The 19328-nt window shown below is 35.2% G+C and overlaps 1 long non-coding RNA gene across 1 annotated transcript in view; it reads left to right on the plus strand.

Moving 5' to 3' along the window:
• The first annotated feature begins 10016 nt into the window (after positions 1–10016).
• Positions 10017–19328, plus strand: part of LOC108519438 (uncharacterized) — a 180266-nt gene continuing 170954 nt past the window's right edge. The window contains exon 1 of the long non-coding RNA XR_001882627.1: positions 10017–10156. This is a non-coding gene — a long non-coding RNA (uncharacterized LOC108519438). The remainder of the gene's footprint in view (positions 10157–19328) is intronic.

The following is a 19328-nucleotide window of genomic DNA, read 5'->3' on the forward strand; positions in this document are numbered from 1 at the left end:
ATTATATTTTAATAAAATATTCTATGGATAATAGCTCTACTTCCTAAATAAAATAATTGATAAAAAAGATATAATTTTTAAACACCATCTAAATTTATATCATTTGAGACATTATTCGTCTATCTTTTAAGTTTTTAAAAAACGAACAGATACAATTGTATGTATTTAGATGTAAGACTAGATGTTTTGTAGTATATATATACATTGTGAAATGACTAAATGTAGCTATTATAATTAACGTTTGTATTGCCTCACATAGTTATCATTTTTGTGATTAAAAAAACCTTAGTATCATTCAGCATTTTAAATTTTAGTTTGTAATTTTATGGGTACATAGTAGTGGTACATGAAATGTTTTGCTGCAGGCATGCAATACATAATAATCACATTATGGAGAATGAGGTATTCATCCCCTCAAGCATTTATCCTTTGTTCTACAAATAATTCAACTTTACACTTTTAGTTATTTTAAAATGTACAATTAAATTATTATTGACTCTAATCACTCCATTCTACTATCAAATAGATCTTTCTCATTCTATTTTTTTGTTGTGCCCATTAACCATTTCCACCCTTCACCCCACATGCACTACCCTTCCCAACCTCTGTTAACCATCCTTCTACTCTTTATTTCTATAAATTCAGTTGTTTTGATTTTCATATTCTACAAAAAAGTGAGAGCATACAATGTTTGTCTTTCTGTGCCTGATCTATTTCAGTTGACAGAATGACCTTTAGTTCCATCTATGTTACTGAAAATGACAGGATCTCATTTTTCTTTACCATTGAATAGTACTTCACTGTGTATATGTACCACCTTTTCTTTCTTCGTTCATCTGTTGGATGGACTTTAGGCTGTTTCCAAATATTGGCCATTATCAACAGTGCTGCAACAAATGTGGGAGTACAGATATATCTTCTGTGTACTGATTTCCTTTCTTTTGAGCATATACACAGCAGTAGGATTGCTGGATCATGTGATAGCTCTATATTTAGTTTTTTGAAGAACTTCCAAACTGTTCTTTATAGTTTGTACTAATTTACATTTCCTCCAACAGTGTACAAGGGTTCCCTTTTCTCTACATCCTCAGCAGCATTTTTTATGGTCTGACTTTTGGATATAAGCCATTTTAACTAGGGGGAGGTGATAGCTCATTGTAGTTTTAATTTGCATTTATTTGAAGATCAGTGATGTTAGGCACCTTTTCATATTCCTGTTTGCCATTTGTATGTCTTCTTTAGAGAAATGTCTATTCAAATATTTTACCTAATTTTTAATTGGATTATTATATTTTTTCATATAGAGTTGTTTGAGCTCCTTGTGTATTCTGGTTATTAATACCTTGTCAGATGGGTAGATTGCAGATATTTTCTTCCATTTTGTGGGCTGTCTGTTCACTTTGTGGATTATACCCTCTTCTCTGTAGAAGCTTTTTAACTTGATGTGATCCCATTTGTACACTTTTGCTTTGGTTGCCTTTGTTGGTAGGGTATTACTTAAAAAATGCTTGTCTAGACCAATGTCCTGGAGAGTCTCCCCAAAGTTTTCTTATAGTAGTTTTATAGTTTGAGGTCTTAAATTTAAGTCATTAATCTATTTTGATTTGATTTTTCTATATGGTGAGAGATAGACATCTAGTTTCATTTTCTGTATACGGATCTCCCATTTTCCCAATACCATTTATTAAAGAGACTGTCTTTTTATCCAGAGTATAAACTTGGCACCTTTGTCAAAAATGAGTTCACTGTAGGTGTGTGGATTTGTTTCTTGGTTCTCTGAGGTGTAACTTGAAGTCAGGTAATGTGATTTCTCCAATTTTGTTCTTTTTGCATAGGATAGCTTTAGCTATTCTGGGTCATTTGTGGTTCAATGTGAATTTTATGTTTTTTTTTTTTTTTCCATTTCTGTGAGAACAGTCGTCAGTATTTTGACAGAGATTGCACTGAATCTGTAGATTTCTTTGGGTAGTATGAACATTTTAACAATAATGATTTTTCCAATCAATGAACATTGAGTATCTTTTTATTTTTGGTGTCCTCTTCAACTTATTTCATTATGTTTTATGAAACATTATAGAGATATTTACTTCTTTGGTCAATGTAATTCCTAAGTATTACATTTTATTGATGGCTATTGTAAATGGGATTATTTTTTAAAATTTCTTTTCAGATTGTTAAATGTTAACATTTAGAAATGTTATGGATTTTTGTATATTGGTTTTGTATCTTGAAACTTTACTGAATTTGTCAGTTCAAATAGCTTTTTTTCGGTGGAGTCTTTGGTTTTTCCAAATATGAAATCATATTATCTGTAAACTAGGCTAATTTGACTTCTTCATTCCAATTTGGATGCCCTTTACTTCTTTCTCTTGTCTGATTGCTCCGAGTATCGTTGTGTTCCAGACCTTAGAGGAAGTTTTAAAGTTTTTCCTCATTGAGTATATTAACAGGCACGGTGGCTCACACTTGTAATCCCAGTACTTTGGGAGGCCAAGGTGGGTGGATCACAAGGTCAGGAATTTGAGATCAGCCTGACCAACATGATGAAACCCCATCTCTACTAAAAGTGCAAAAAATAGTCAGACGTGGTGGTACATACCTGTAATCCCAGCTACTCAGGAGGCTGAGACAGGAGAATTGCTTGAACCCTGGAAGCAGAGGTTGCAGTGAGCTGAGACCATGCCACTGCACTCCAGCTTGGGCAACAGAGCAAGATTCTGTCTCAAAAACAAAACAAAACAAAACAAAACAAAACAAAACAAAATAAAACAGTGGGTCCACTGTATATATGGCTTTTAGTATACTGAGGTATGTTACTTCCATACCCAGTTTTTTGAGGGTTTTCATCATGAGGGGATGTCGAACTTTATCAAATGCTTTTTCAACATTAATTGAGATGATCTTATAGATTTTGTTCTTCATTCTATTCAATAAGTATGATGTATTACATTGGTTAAACTACAAATGTTGAACCATCCTTGCATCCCAAGGATAAATTCCACTTGGTCAGAATGAATCATCTTTATATCATATCGGTGAATTTGGTTTGCTAGTATTTTGTTGAGGATTTTTGCATTGATGTTCATGAGAGATATTAGCTTATAGTTTTCTTTTTTGGGTTGGTCTTTGTCTGGTTTTGGCATCAAGGTAATATTGACCTCATAGAATGAGTTTGAAAGTTGTCCCTTCTCCTCTATTTTTTGAAATAGCTTCAGTGGGATTGATATTAATTCTTTAAAGGTTTAGTAGAATTTAACAGCAAAGCCATTGGATTCTGGGCTTTTCTTCACTTTGGGACTTTTTGTTATGGTTTCTATCTTGCCATTTGTTATTGGTCTGTTTAGGTTTTGAATTTCTTCATGAATCAATCTTGGTAGACAGTATGCATCTTGGAATTTGTTTATTTCTTCTAGATTTTTCAGTTTATTGGCATATGGTTTCTCATAGTAGTCACTAATGATATTTGAATTTTTGCAGTATCAGTTGTAATGGCTCCTTTTTCATCTCTGATTTTCTTTGTTTGGGTTTTATGTCTTTCTTTGTAGCTGGTCTTGCTAAAGTTTTGTCAATTTCATTTAACTTTTCAAAAAACCAACTTCTTGTGTCCTTTGTATTTTGTATCGTTTTCTTCATTTCAATTTTATTTATTTCTGTTCTGATATTTATTATTTATTTTCTACCACTAATTTGGGGTTTGGCTCACTCTTGCTTTTCTCATTTTTAAGATGTATCATTAGATTGTTTATTGTTTTTCTTCTTTTTTGATGTAGGCACTTGTATCTATAAACTTCCCTGTTAGTACTACATTTGCTGTATCCCACAGGTTTTGGTATGTTGTGTATCATATGATTTGTTTCAAGAAATTTCAATTTCCTTCTCAATTTCTCTATTGACCCACTGGTCATTCAAGAGCGTATTGTTTAATTTCCATGTATTTATATCATTTCCAAACTTCTTCTTGTTTATTGATTAGTAGTTTTATGCTGTTGTGGTCAGAGAAGATGTTTGATATTATTTCCAGTTTTTGAATATTTTAAGACTTTCTTTGTGACCTAACATATGGTCTATTTTTGAGAATAATCAACATGTTGAGGAGAAGAGTATGTATTCTGTAGCCATTGAATAAAATGTTCTGTAAGTATCTAGCATATCAATTTGCTCTATAATGCACATTAAGTCAAATATTTCTTTGTTGATTTTCTGTCTGAAAGATCTGTCCAATGCTGAATATGAGATGCTGAAGTCTTCAGCTATTATTGTACTAAGATCTGATATGGTTTGACTCTGTGTCCCCAACCAAATCTCATGTTGAATTTTAATCCCCGGTGTTGGGTTAGGGACCTGGTGGGAGGTGATTGGCTCATGGGAACAGATTTTACCTTTGATGTTCTTGTGATAGTGAGTGAGTTCTTATGAGATCTGGTTGTTCAAAAGTGTGCAGCACTTCCCTCTTCACTCTCCCTCTCTTCCCCCACCATGTGAAAACATACCTGCTTCCCCGTTACCTTCTGCCATGACTGTAAGTTTCCTGAGGCCTCCCCAGCCATGCCTCCTGCACAGCCTGTGAAACTGTGGATCAGTTAAACTTTTATTCTTCACAAATTACCCAATATCAGGTAGTTATTCACAGCAGTGTAAGAATGGACTAATATATAGTGCATCTCTCTCTTTAACTCTAATAATATTTGCTTTATATGTCAGAGTGTTCCACTGTTGGGGCATATATATTTAAAATTGTTGTATCCTCTTGCTGAATTAACCCCTTTATCATAATACAGTGATCTTCTTTGTCTCATCGTATGGTTTTTGTCTTGATATCTATATTGTCTGATATAAGTATAGCTGCTTTTGCTCTTTTTGGGTTTCCATTGGCATAGAATATCTTTTTCCATCCCTTCATTTTTATTCTATATGTGTCTCTATAGGTGAAGGATGTTTCCTGTAGGCAACAGATTAATAGGTCTTTTTTTTCTTCAGTGAGCCATTCTGTGTCTTTTGATTGGATAATTTAGTCCATTTACATTCAATATAATTATTGATAAGTAAGAACTTACTCCTTCCAAGTTTTAATTTGTTTTCTGGTTGCTTTGTAGTCCTTTCTTTCTCTCTCTTCCCTTCCTTTTGTCCTTGCTCTCTTGCTTTCTTGCTTTCTTTCCCATCTTCCTTTTAGTGAAGGTGTTTTCCTCTGGTAGTATGATTTATTTTCTTGCTTTTTTTGTGTGTGTATCTGTTATGCTTTGAGATTACCGTGAGGGTTGCAAATACTTTCTTATAACCCATTATTTTAAGCCAATAACAACTTACAACTGTTTCCATAAACAAACCAGAAAGAAAACTAATAAAGACTCTCTGCCTTAACTTTATCTTCTTCTTTTAAACTTCCTGTTGTTTTTGTTTATATCTTCCTATATTGTCTATGTCTTAAAAGTTGTTGTACTTATTATTTTGATTGTTTTATCATTTAGTCTTTCTACTTATGATAAGAGTAATCTACACACCACAGTCAAAGTGTCACAATATTCTGTGATTTTATGTGTACTTACCACATGTGTGTTTGAAGGATATTTTGGCTGGATGTATTATTGTAGGGTAAAAGTATTTTTTCCTCAGCACTTTAAATATGTCATGCCACTCTCACCTGGCCTGTAAGGTTTCCACTGAAAAGTCTGTTGCCAGACATATTGGAGGTCTTTGTATATAAATTGTTTTTGTTCTCTTGCTGCATTTAGGATCCTTTCTTTATTCTTGACCTCTGAGAGTTTGATTACTACATGCCTTGAGGTAATTTTCTTTGCGTTAAATCTACTTTATGTTTTATAATGTCTTGTACTTAAATGTTGATATCTTTCCTTAGGTTTGGGGAGTTCTATGTTATTATCCCTCTGAGTAATCTTTCTACCCTCGTTTCTTTCTCTACCTCCTCTTTAAGGCCAGTAAGGCTTAGATTTGGCCCTTTAAAGCTATTTTCTAAATCCTGTAGATGTGCTTAATTGGTTTATTTTTATTCTTTCTTTAGTCTCCTTTGAGTGGGTGTTTGCAAATAGCCTGTCTTCATGCTTACCAATCTGTTCTTCACCTTTATCAATTCTGCTATTAAAAGATTCTGATGCATTCTTTTGAGGATGTCAATGCATTTTTCTTTTTTTATTATTATTATAGTTTAAGTTCTAGGGTACGTGTGCAGAATGTGTAGGTTTCTTACATAGGTATACATGTGCCATGTTCATTTGCTGCACCCATCAACTTGTCTTTTACATTAGGTATTTCTCCTAATGCTATCCTTCCCCCAGTCCCTCATTCCATGGCAGGCCCCAGTGTGTGGTGTTCCCTGCCCTGTGTCCAAGTGTTCTCATTGCTCAATTCCCACTCATCCACCTATGAGTGACAACATGTGGTTTTTGGTTTTCTGTCCTTGTGATAGTTTGCTCAGAATGATGGTTTCCAGCTTTATCCATTTCTCTGCAAATGAAATGAACTCATCCTTTTTTATGACTGCATAGTATTCCATGGTGTACATGTGCCACATTTTCTTAATCCAGTCTATCGTTGATGGACATTTGAGATGGTTCCAATTTTTGCTATTGTGAATAGTGTGCAATAAACATATGTGTGCATGTGCCTTTGTAGAAGCATGATTTATAATCCTTTGGGTATATACCCAGTAATGGGATGACTGGGTCAAATGGTATTTCTAGTTCTAGATCCTTGAGGAATTGCCACCCTATCTTCCACAATGATTGAACTAATTTACTCTCCCACAAACAGTGTAAAAGCATTCCTAGTCCTCCACATCCTCTCCAACATCTCGTTTCCTGACTTTTTAATGATCTCCATTGTAACTGGCATGAGATGGTACCTCATTGTAGTTTTGATTTGCATTTCTCTGATGACCAGTGATGATGAGCATTTTTGTCATGTGTCTGTTGGCTGCATAAATGTCTTTTTTTGAGAAGTGTCTGTTCATATCCTTTACCCACTTTTTGATGGGGTTGTTTTTTATTTTTCTAGTAAATTTCTTTAAGTTCTCTGTAGATTCTGGATATTAGTCCTTTGTCAGACGGGTAGATTGCAAAAATTTTCTCCCATTCTGTAGGTTGCCTGTTTACTCTGATGGTAGTTTCTTTTGCCGTGCAGAAGCTCTTTAGTTTAATTAGATTCCATTTGTCTATTGTGGCTTTTGTTGCCATTGCTTTTGGTGTTTTACTCATGAAGCCCTTGTCCATGCCTATGTCCTGAATGATATTGCCTAGGTTTTCTTCTAGGGTTTTTATGGTTTTGGTCTAACATTTAAGTCATTAATCCATCTTGAATTAATTTTTGTGTAAGTAGTAAGGAAGGGATCCAGTTTCAGCTTTCTACATATGGCTAGCCAGTTTTCTCAGCACCACTTATTAAATAGGGAATCCTTTCCCAATTCCTTGTTTTTGTGAGATTTGTCAAAGATCAAATGGTTGTAGATGTGTGGTGTTATTTCTGAGGTCTGCATTCTGTTCCATTGGTCTATATATCTGTTTTGGTACCAGTACCATGCTGCTTTGGTCACTCTAGCTTTGTAGTATAGTTTGAAGTCAGGTAGCATGATGCCTCCAGCTTTGTTCTTTTTGCTTAGGATTTTCTTGGCAATGTGGGCTCTTTTTTGGTTCCATATGAACTTTAAGGTAGTTTTTTCCAATTCTGTGAAGAAAGTCATTGGTAGCTTGATGGGGATGGCATTGAATCTATAAATTACAGTGGGCAGTATGGCCATTTTCATGATACTGATTCTTCGTATCCATGAGCATGGAATGTTCTTCCCTTTGTTTGTGTTTTCTTTTATTTCGTTGAGCAGTGGTTTGTAGTTCTCCTTGAAGTAGTCCTTCACATCCCTTGTATGTGGGATTCCTAGGTATTTAATTCTCTTTGTAGCAATTATGAATGGGAGTTCACTCATGATTTGGCTCTCTGTTTGTCTGTTATTGGTGTATAGGAATGCTTATGATTTTGGCACCTTGATTTTGTGTCCTGAGACTTTGCTGAACTTGCTTATCAGCTGAAGGAGATTTTGGGCTGAGATGATGGGGTTTACTAAATATACAATCATGTCATCTGCAAACAGGGACAATTTGACTTCCTCTTTTCCTAATTGAATACCCTTTATTTCTTTCTCCTGCCGGATTGCCCTGGCCAGAACTTCCAACACTATGTTGAATAGGGGTGGTGAGAGAGGGCATCCCTGTCTTGTGCTGGTTTTCAAAGAAAATACTTACAGTTTTTGCCCATTTAGTATGATATTGGCTGTGGGTTTATCATAAATAGCTCTTATTATTTTGAGATACGTTCCATCAATACCTAGTTTACTGAGAGTTTTTAGCATGAAGCAGTGTTGAATGTTGTTGAAGGCCTTTTCTGCATCTGTTGAGGTAATGATGTGGTTTTCGTCATTGGTTCTGTTTATGTGATTAATTACGTTTATTGATTTGCATATGTTGAACCAGCCTTGCGTCCCAGGGATGAAGCCAACTTGATTGTGATGGATAAGCTTTTTGATGTGCTGCTGGATTCAGTTTGCCAGTATTTTATTAAGGATTTTTGCATTGATGTTCATCAGGGATATTGGCCTAAAATTCTCTTTTTTTGTTGTGTCTCTGCCAGGCTTTGGTATCAGGATAATGCTGGCCTCATAGAATGAATTAGGAAGGATACCCTCTTTTCTATTCATCAGAATAATTTCAGAAGGAATGGTACCAGCTCCTCTTTGTATCTCTGATAAAATTTGGTCATGAATCCATCTGGTCCCGCATATTTTGTGGTTGGTAGGCTATTAATTATTGCCTCAATTTCAGAGCCCGTTATTGGTCTATTCAGAGATTCACCTTCTTCCTGGTCTAGTCTTGGGAGGGTGTATGTGTCCAGGAATTTATCAGTTTCTTCTAGATTCCCTAGTTTATTTGTATAGAGGTGTTTATAGTATTCTCTGATGGTAGTTTGTATTTCTGTGACATCAGTGGTGATATCCCATTTATCATTTTTTTTATTGTGTCTATTTGATTCTTCTCTCTTTTCTTCTTTGTTAGTCTTGCTAGTGGTCTATCGATTTTGTTGATGTTTTCTAAAAATCAACTCCTGAATTCATTGATTTTTTGAAGGGTTTTTGGTGTCTCTATCTCCTCCAGGTCTGCTTTTCTGCTAGCTTTTGAGTTTGTTTGCTCTTGCTTCTCTAGTCATTTTAATTGTGAAGGTGTCGATTTTAGATCTTTCCTACTTTCTGTTGTGGGCATTTAGTGCTGTAAATTTCTCTGTACACACTGCTTTAAATGTAGCCTCCACAACTGGGAATGTGCTGAGTCTCATCTAACACCAGAAAGCCTCAGAGTTTCATCCAAGGCACTCAAGAATGTACCTGAGTGTTGCTGTTGGTTATTCAGGACCCAAGGACTTTTCAGTTAGCAGGTGATGAATACTGCCAGAACTGGGTCCTTCTCTTCAAGGCAGCACATTCCTTGCTGGCCCATCTTGTGTCTACAGTGTTCATGAGCTTGCGCCTGGAAAGGAGAATGCACACCTCTGCCTGATGCTCTATTATGCTGTGGCTGAGCTAGTATCCAACATGCAAAACAAAGTCCTCTCCACTCTTCCCTCTACGTTTCTCAAGTGAAAGGAAGGGATCCCTTTGGGAGCCATGAGCTGTGCAACCTGAGTTAGGGGAGGGGTGATGCTAGCACTCCCTTAGCTGCTCCCGCTGGTATCTCAGTAATTCACCTATCCTCCCAATTCCACTGACTCTGGGCCCAGTTCATCACTGTGACTCACCAAGAGTTGCAGTCTTTGTGTCCAAGATTGTCTTAAGTTTATTGTGTCCCTAGAGCACCTTAGCCAGAGGTAGTGGGGCTTGTAGGATCTCAAATTGTGACCACTGTGACCTCTGACTTGGGCAGATGAGTTTAAATACTCCCACTGTGGGCAAGTGTTAGCTGAGCTTTGTCTAGTTTCCCTACAAGACAGCACTGAGTTCAATGCCTCACAGTTTTTGCCTCTTCCTCTCACCAGTACACAGAAACTCTCTCTGCACCACGTCCCTGCTCCTAGAAGCTGGAAAGGAGTGATGCTGGTGATTCAAGACTGATTAGCCTACGTCTTCAATGCCTCTTTTAGTGACATACAGTTAAGACCCGACACTGTGAGTACTCAGCAGATTTTTGGTCTTTATGAAGGTGCTTTGTTATGTGTGTAGATAGTTGTTAAATTGGTTTCCTTGCAAGGGGATGATCAGTGCTGCCTTTTCGTCTTCCATCTTGTTCCACCCTTGTCTCTACTCTTTTAGCATTTTTTAAGAATACAGTACATTGTTTTTAACCATAGTCATCATATTTTACAAAGATCTCTTGAACTTATTGTTCCTAATTGACTGAAATTTTGTATCCTTTACCAACATCACCCCATCCCCTTCTCCCAGCTGTCTTAGCCCCTAGTAAGCCCCATCTACTCTCTCCTTATATTGGATCAGCTTTTTTAGATTCCATGTAAGTGTGAGATCATCCAGTATTTGTCTTTCTGTGCCAGACATATTTCCCTACAAATAATGTCCTTTAGGTTCCACATGCTATCACAAATGGGGGGAATTCCTTCTCTTTTAGCAGAATAATATTTTATTGTACATACATGCTGCATTTTCTTTATCCATTCATCCATTGATAGCTACTTAAGTTGATTTCATATACTGACTACTGTGATTAATGCTGCAGTAAAAATGGTAATGCAGATATCTCTTTAAAATAATGATTCATTTCCTTTGGATTTAAATCTAGTAGTGAGATCACAGATTCACATGACTGTTCTATTTTTAATTTGGTGAGGAATCTTCATACTGTTTTCCATAGTAGCTGTGCTAACTTACATTTCCACCAAAAGTGTGAAGAATTACCTTTTTTCCACATCCTTGTCTACACTTACTATCTTTTGTTATTTTTTAAACGTGGAAGCCATCCTAACAGGTGTGATATATCCTACAGGTTTAATTTTAATTTTGCTGATAATTAGTTACATTGAGCACCTTTTTCTACAGTTAGTGGCCATTTGTATGTCTTCTTTGGAGCAGAGTTTATTAATTTTATTCATTTCATTTGATCATTAAAAAATTAGGTTATTTCCTTTTTTGTCTCCTGTACTGTGAGAATTTCTTATTTTGGACATTAGTCCTTTATCAGATTAATGACTTAAAAAAATTTCATTCCATTTCATAGGTTGCCTTTTCACTCTGTTAATTGTTTTTTTCCGTGCAGGAGCTTTCTATGTGATGTAGTACCAATTGTCTATTTTTGCATTTATTGTCAGTGCTTTTGGTGTCATATCCAAAAGATTACTGCTGGGCCAATGCCAGACATTTTTCCCTATTTTTTTTTTCTTGTAGTCGTTTTATACTTTTAGGATTTACATTTAATTTTATGATCCATTTTTAGCTGACTTTTGTATGTTGTATGAGATAATGTCTGTTTTTATTCGTCTACACCTAGATATCCAGCTTTTCCAACTCTATTTATTGAAGAGACTCTTCTATCTCTATTGTATAATCCTGGAAACTGTTTCAAACCAGTTGGCTATAAATATATGGATTGATTCCTGGGCTATCACTTCTGTTTTCTTGGTCTGTGTTTCAGTTTTGATGCCAGTATTTGATGATATTCTGGTTATGATAGCTTTGTAGTATATTTTGAAGTCAGGTAGTGTGATGCATCCAGATTTATTCTTTTTGCTCAAGATTACTTTAGCTATTCAAGGTCTTTGTGCTTCCATAAGAATTTTAGAATGTATTTTTGTATTTCTGTGAAGAATGTCATTGGCAATTCAATGTAATTGCATTAAATCTGTAGATCACTTTGGGTAATATGGAAATTTTAACAATACTAGTTTTTTTTTTTTTTTTTCAATTTCCGAACATGAAGTGTCTTCTTATTCATTTGTGTCTTCTTCAATTTTCTTTCATCATAGTTTTATAGTTTTCAGGATAAATATTTTTCACCTTCTCAGTTAAACTAATTCCTAGGGTTTTTTTTTTTTTTTTTTTTTTTTTTTTTTTTTTTTTTTTTGTAGCTATCGTTAAGGAGACAGTTTTCTTGATTTAGTTTTCAGATAGTTTGCTGTTAGTGTATTAAAACACTGTTGATTTTTTTTTGTGTTGATATTGTAGCCTATAACTTTACTGGATTCTTTATTAGTTCTAACAGGTTTTTTTGGTGTGTGTGTGTGTAGTCCTGAGGATTTTCTATATATAATATCACGTCATCAGTAAACAGAAACAATTGCACCTCTTTTTTTTTTTTTTTCTATTAGAATGTCTGTTATTTCTTTCTCTTGATTAATTGCTCTGGGTAGAACTTTCAATATTATGTTGAAAAGAATTGGTAAGAGTGGGTATCCTTATATTGTTCCTGACCTTAAGGAAAAGCTTTCAACTTTTGAGGGTTGAAGATTTTCCCTATGGATTTCTTATATATGGCCTTTATTGTGTTTAGTTACATTCCCTCTGTACCTAATCTGTTGAGAGTTTTATTGTGGAAGAATGTTGAATTTTGTCAAATGATTTTTCTGTATTTACTGAAATGATGATATGGGCTTTGTATTTCATTATGTTAATATGAGGTATTGGATTTATTATTTTGTATATGTTGAACCACCCTTGCATTCCTGGAATGGATTCCACTTGATCATTGTGAATGATATTTTTAATGTGTTGTTAAATTTGGTTTGCTAATATTTAGTTCAAAAATTTTGCATTGATATTCATCAGGTTTTGTTTTATAGTTTTCCTTATTTACAGTATCCTTTTCTGGCTTTGATATTAAGGTGAGACTGGTCTCATAAAATGCCTTTGGAAGTGTTCACTCTCCTTCCATTTTTTTTAAAATAATTTGAAAATAATTAGCATTAGTTTTTTTTTTTTTTTTTTTTTTTTTTTTTTTTTTTTTTTTTTTTAATGTTTGGTAGAATTCAGCAGTAACGCCATCAGGTTCTGGTTTTTTTTTTTTTTTTGTGATGAGATATATTTTGTTACCATTTCAATGTAATTATTCATTATTGTTCTGTGCAAACTTTCTATTTCATCATAATTTAATCTTGGTAGATTGTATATGTCAATAAATATATCAGTTTCTTCTGGATTATCTGATTTGTTGGTACATACTTTTTTGTAATAGTCTCCTAAGATCCTCTGTATTTCTGTTGCATAAGTTGTAATGTATTCCTGATAGTTTCTGATACTTTATGTCTTCTCTCCTTTTCTTATTTAGTCTAGCTTTCAGTTTGTTGATTTTATCTTTTTATAAAAAACAACTCTCTGTATTTCCGTTGCTATTATAATCTCTATTTTATTAATTTCCATTCTAATTTTTGTGATTTCTTTCCTTCTATTAAGTTTGGGCTTAGCTTATTTTTGTTCTTTCTAGTTCCTTGAGGTGCAACATTAGGTTGTTTATTTGAGATTTTCCTTTTTTGGATGTAAGTGTTTATTGCTATAAAGTTCCTTTTAGAAGATTTGTATGTTTCCATTTTCATTTGCCTCAAGAGATTTTAATTTCCTTTTCATCTCTTTATTGATTCAGTGTTCAATAATTTATTGTTCATTTTCATGTATTTCTCAAATTTCTAAAGTGTCTTTTGTAATTGATTTCTAGTTTGATACCATTATGGTCAGAAAAGATACTTGATAAAATTTCAGCCTCATTAAATTTGTTAAGACTTGCTTTGTGGCCAAACATCTGATCTCTCTTAGAGAATGTTCCATGAATAATTGAGAAGAATGTGTAATCTGCAGGTGCTAGATGGAATGTTGGGTCCATTCGGTCTCTAGTGTAGTTTGTTTGATGTTTATTTGTTGATGTTCTCTCTGGATGATATATCCATTAATGAAAATGGGTTTTTGAAGTCCTCTACCATTATCTTTTCTTTCAGTTCTGTTAATATTTGCTTTATATTTGTAGTTGCTCCAATGTTGGCTTATCTCATTTAGAAAATGCCAACATGCTTTCGTTTGCCTACAAAGCCCACACAACCTAGTCTTATGCTGACTCACTGGACTTATTCTTTCCTAGATTTTCCCTTATTCACCCTGATCTATCCACATGGGATTTCTTTCTGGTCCTTGAATGCCATGTTGCATGCTCAGGAGTCTCAACATATTTTATAATTTATAACCAATGTGAAACAAAATTTTTGCTTCACATCATTTCTTCAAACAGGGCAATCTTTGTTTTCTTGGAGTCTGCTCACTCCTGAGAAATTGAGGCAGCATGTAAAATTTGACATAGTGGTTCCAATAATTTAAAACTTTCTATTTCCTTCAAAGAACATTTTTATCATTCAGTGGATTTCAGTATCAGTTAGAGTCACTGAGCTGAGTTTTGGGTAGTTGAAATTACAATGAGATAATTTTATTGACTACTGTACACCAAAAATATAAAAGTGTTTGATGAGTAGTACAAAGAATGGAGGCTGCAGAAATTAACTTAAAAAACAGAAGTGAATATGTGCTAGACAGGTCAGAAAAGGTTCCATGGGAAGATAATATTTTTAGCCATGTCTCGAAGAGTAAGCAGCAATTGGGTAAGTGAAAATAATCAGAGGGATAGTTCAAGACACAGGATTCCTGAAGAGGGCAAAAAGACAAGATTTAAGAGCAGAACGACAAGAGGATCAAATTGGCTATAAAAATGAGCTTACATTAGAAAGTAAAGTATATGAGATATTTATTCTCGGATTTTCTAAATTTAACAAGCTTAATCCTTCTACAATCTGAAGGGTCGGTAAATTCAAATCTACGAAGTTTCCATGAGAATATTGTGTTGATTTGTGTGTGTTTACAGCATCTTAACTTGATTATATTTTTTAGAGTAGAATATATTTATCTTCAAGATATGCAAATACTGGGTTTCGATAGTACTTTTTTTCTCCTTAAGTGACAAAACATTCACAGTCATGTTGCTTAGTTTAAAAATCAAGCAAGTCTTCAAGTAGTACTTTTCCTTTAAGGTATCCGATTTGATTTGAAGCATACATCAAATCATATCTGATTATTACTTGATTTGTGAGCAGTCCACTGTAGGATATGGAGCCAGCCAGCAGAGACATACATGCAAAGCTCAGCTTCTTCCTTAATGTGATCCCTAACCAACAACAACAACAAAAAAGCACACAAGCATGCTCATTATGTCAATGTCAGTGACCCAGTTTCAGCATCTTTCTTCTCCAATTCTTTGCACTATTCCAAATCCTGTTTCCATAGTTGGTATTTTCCCATTTTCCATTTGGAATGACCACCTTTTGTGCTTCTGAGATGTTGCAAGTGAGTACAAATCAAGGAGAAAATAGATTATCACAAGTTTTATTTATGCTTTGACTCTAGTGTCATTGTCTTCATGGTTTTACGTGCATAGTTGTATTTTCCAAAAGATAAAATCTCACTGTCTCAGGTTTTTATTAGTATACTGAAATTGGTTGCAAGAAGCAAACTTGGCACAATTTTGCCACATTATTTAATTTTAGGCAAAATTTGTTAAAAAAAAAAAAAGAATGGTTTTACTTAGGAGCCATTTAAATTATATTGATTTACCTTTTTTATTTACGCATAAAAACAGAAGTTCACTATCAAACTAACAGACGAAAGTTGGCTTTTATAAATTTTGAGATTAAAATTTAATTCTGTAGCCAAGGAAGTATCAATTAATAGAGAAAAATTCTATCTAATAGAATATACTTTAAATTACTTAACTGTATAATTTCCAATTTCTTATTCCCAGGTATTATTGTGTTCCTTTTTAACTGTAGCAGGCAGTTACAAAAATGAACATTTGAAGATAATTGGTTATTTATAGTCATATTTGAAAAAAATGATCCTGCATATTACGGCTGATTTTTAACGTAACGAAACATTTAGTTCATAATTTTTGTCTGTTAATTGCTTAAAATGTTTTAAACTTTATTCTTATCTCAAAATCCATTTTACCCTCAGTTTCCCATGAAGCATTCTTTTTTCAAAGTCATTACTGAGATTTTGAAATTTGATGCTTTATTTTAGGCTTGATTATTTCCTACCTTTAAAACTTTGGATGAATAATTATAAAGCAGCAAATTCATGTTGCAAAGAGACAACATGAAAAGCAGAGTTTAGCAGATATTTTTTATGATTCACTCTTGAGAGAGATAACGGAAACTGAAGTGAAGTATCCTTGATCTTGGAACTCCATTCCTCCCCTGCTGAGTGAGAGGAGTTTCAGACTGTAGAAAATAAATGGCTGACAGAACAAGATCATAGAGTTTTCCTATATTCTGTAAGTTACTGACAAAAAGCAGGTTGAGTTAAAGCTTAGTCCACATAACCCAGCATGTTGAGAAAGATCTTTGAGAAAGAGTCCTCAGATTGTTCTTCAGCTTTGCAAGACTGTACAGATCAGACAAGGATAACCGAAACCTAGACCTTGTTGCTTTAGAGGAGTCAGGAATCAGCACAATAATTTTGAAACATATAAACATACTTTTTATTGCTTTGTCTTTGTCATTGGTAAAGAGGCACTCAGTTATATAACTCTATAAGCCATCTCTCCAACCTAACACAAAAGCACAAGCAACAGTCAATATCTCTTTGAAAATGATTTTAAGCTAGTTTTTGAAATATTTAATAATTGCGTGGATAACATACTAAAAGGGGAAAGACATTTAATTCTGAAAATCAGGTTCTCTCTCAAAAGATTTCTGAAGGAGAGAGGGAGAGAGAGAGAGAGAGTCTAAAATGTAGGGGTACCAAAATTCAATATTCCAATATACTGATCAGCCATTTTCTGTTTCCATTTTGAAGAAATGTTTGATTTTTTTTTGCTAGTTTTTTCTTTTGACATCCATAGTTACATACTCAGTCACAGAGCTTTTTATAGAAAAATGTATGATACAAAGGCACAGGAGGCATGACTATATTTCTTGTCTGGGCTAATATAGCCAAGATGGTCTCAGCTGAGCATTTAGTGGGAAATTGGCTTGGGGTCTACTGAGACGTTCCTCTACTACTCAGGTGATATTTATAATAATTGATTGCCTAAGAATTTGGGGATGGTTGTTTGGAAGATCTTATTGATGGCAACTCCAGGCTTTTTCTTGTCGTTGCTTTGTTGTTGTTGTTGTAGAGAGAGCAGAGGCAGGGGTGGTAATTTGGTACACAGATACCAGGGAGAGATAAGAAACCACTGTGGTCCTGACACAAGCAAAATTAAAAGGAAACACTAGGGCATCTGGCAGCTTTGCAGAGGGAAATCAGTAATTTTAATAAAGGCATCAATAGAACTGGCAGCGCTGATAAAGAACTCCAATGTAAGGGTTTGTGGGACTAGCCCTTGATGAGATGGCCAGAGTAGAAAAATATGAAGTTATGTAAAAATATCTTCTTACATAGTACACCACAAAATAATTGTAATGTATAGGCTGGTGAGATTTAGGGAAAATTAAGTTACACAATAACTAACCATGTAGTCTTGGAAGTGTCATTTTATCCATGTCAATTTCAATTACCTTCTTAAAAATTAGGTTGTCTAGGATCAAGGAACAGCAAATATATGGCTTGTCTGATATCTCTCTCCTGTCCTGGACCATTTATGGACACAACTAATGGATCCCAGCACTCTCTCATACAAACCTTTGCTATGGTTTCAGAAATATGTACACAGCCATGAACCTCATAGTGACATTTTGGTCAGTGATGGACTACATATATGGTGGCTCTATAGGTTATAATATATTTTTACTGTACCTTTCCTATGTTTAGATACACAAAGACTTACCATTGTGTTACAATTGCCTACAGTATTCAGTACACTAACACTGTACAGGTTTGTAACCTAGAAGCAATAGGATCTACCATATAGCCTAGATATGTAATAGGCTATTCCATCTAGGTTTATGTAAGTATACTCTTATGATATTCATACAATGACAACATTTCTTAATGACACATTTCTCAGAGCATATCCCCATCATTAAGTGATGCATTACTGTATATTTAATCTCCACATTTGAAGTCTGTGCAAAAACAACCAATTAATTCAGGCTAGTGTGCAAGGATTATTTGTATACTAGAGGATCTCTGTATTAGTTTGTTTTCATGCCTCTGATAAAGACATCCCCAAAACTGGGAAGAGAAAAAGGTTTAATTGGACTTACAGTTCCACATGGCCACATGAGACTTCAGAATCATGGCAGGAGGCAAAAGGCTCTTCTTACATGGTGGCGTCAAGAGAAAATGAAGAAGCAGCAAAAAGAGAAACCCCTGATAAATCCATCAGATCTCATGAGACTTATTCATTATGAGTGACAGTAATGGGAAAGATTGGCCCCCATGATTCAATTCCCTTCCCTTGGGTCACTCCCACAACACGTGGGAATTCTGGGAGATACAATTCAAGTTGAGATTTGGGTGGAGACACAGCCAAACCATCATTCCACCCCTGGCCCCTTCAAATTTCATGGCCTCACATTTCAAAACCAATCATGCCTTCCCAACAGTCCCACAAAATCTTAACTCATTTCAGTATTAACCCAAAGTTTACAGTCCAAATTCTCATCTGAGATGAAGCAAGTCCCTTCTGCCTATGAACCTGTAAAATCAAAAGCAAGCTAGTTACTTCCTAGATACAATGGGGGTACAGGTATTGGATAAATACAGCCTTTCCATATGGAAGAAATTGTCTAAAACAGAGGAGTTACAGGACCCAGGCAAGTCCAAAATCCAGTAGGGCAGTCAAATTTTAAAGCTCCAAAATGATCTCTTTTGACTCCAGGTCTCACATTCAGGTCATGTTGATGCAAAAGTTGGGTTCCCATGGTCTTGGGCAGCTCTGCCCTGTGACTTTGCAGGGTACAGTTTTCTCCAGGCTGCTTTCATGGACTGGCACTGATTGTCTGCGGCTTTTCCAGGTACATGGTGCAAGCTGTCAGTGGATCTAGAATTCTGGTGTCTAGAAGACAGTGGCCCTCTTCCTACAGCTTCAAAAGGTGGTGGCCCAGTAGGGACTCTGTGTAGGGGCACCGACCCTACATTTCCCTTCTGTACTGCCCTAGCAGAGGTTCTCCATGAGGGCCCCACTCCTGCAGCAAACTTTTGCCTGGGCACCCAGGCATTTCCATTCATCTTCTGAAATCTAGGTGGAAGTTCCCAAACCTTAATTCTTGACTTCTGTGCACTCATGGCTAAACACCACGTGGAAGCTGCCAAGGCTTGGGGATTCCACCCTCTGAAGCCACAGCCCAAGCTGTATGTTGGCCTCTTTCAGCCACAGCTGGAGCAGCTGGGACACAGAACACCAAGTCTGTAGACT

Source organism: Rhinopithecus bieti, unplaced genomic scaffold (assembly GCF_001698545.2).
Source record: "Rhinopithecus bieti isolate Rb0 unplaced genomic scaffold, ASM169854v2 scaffold_2350, whole genome shotgun sequence".
In the NCBI taxonomy this organism is placed as follows: domain Eukaryota; kingdom Metazoa; phylum Chordata; class Mammalia; order Primates; family Cercopithecidae; genus Rhinopithecus; species Rhinopithecus bieti.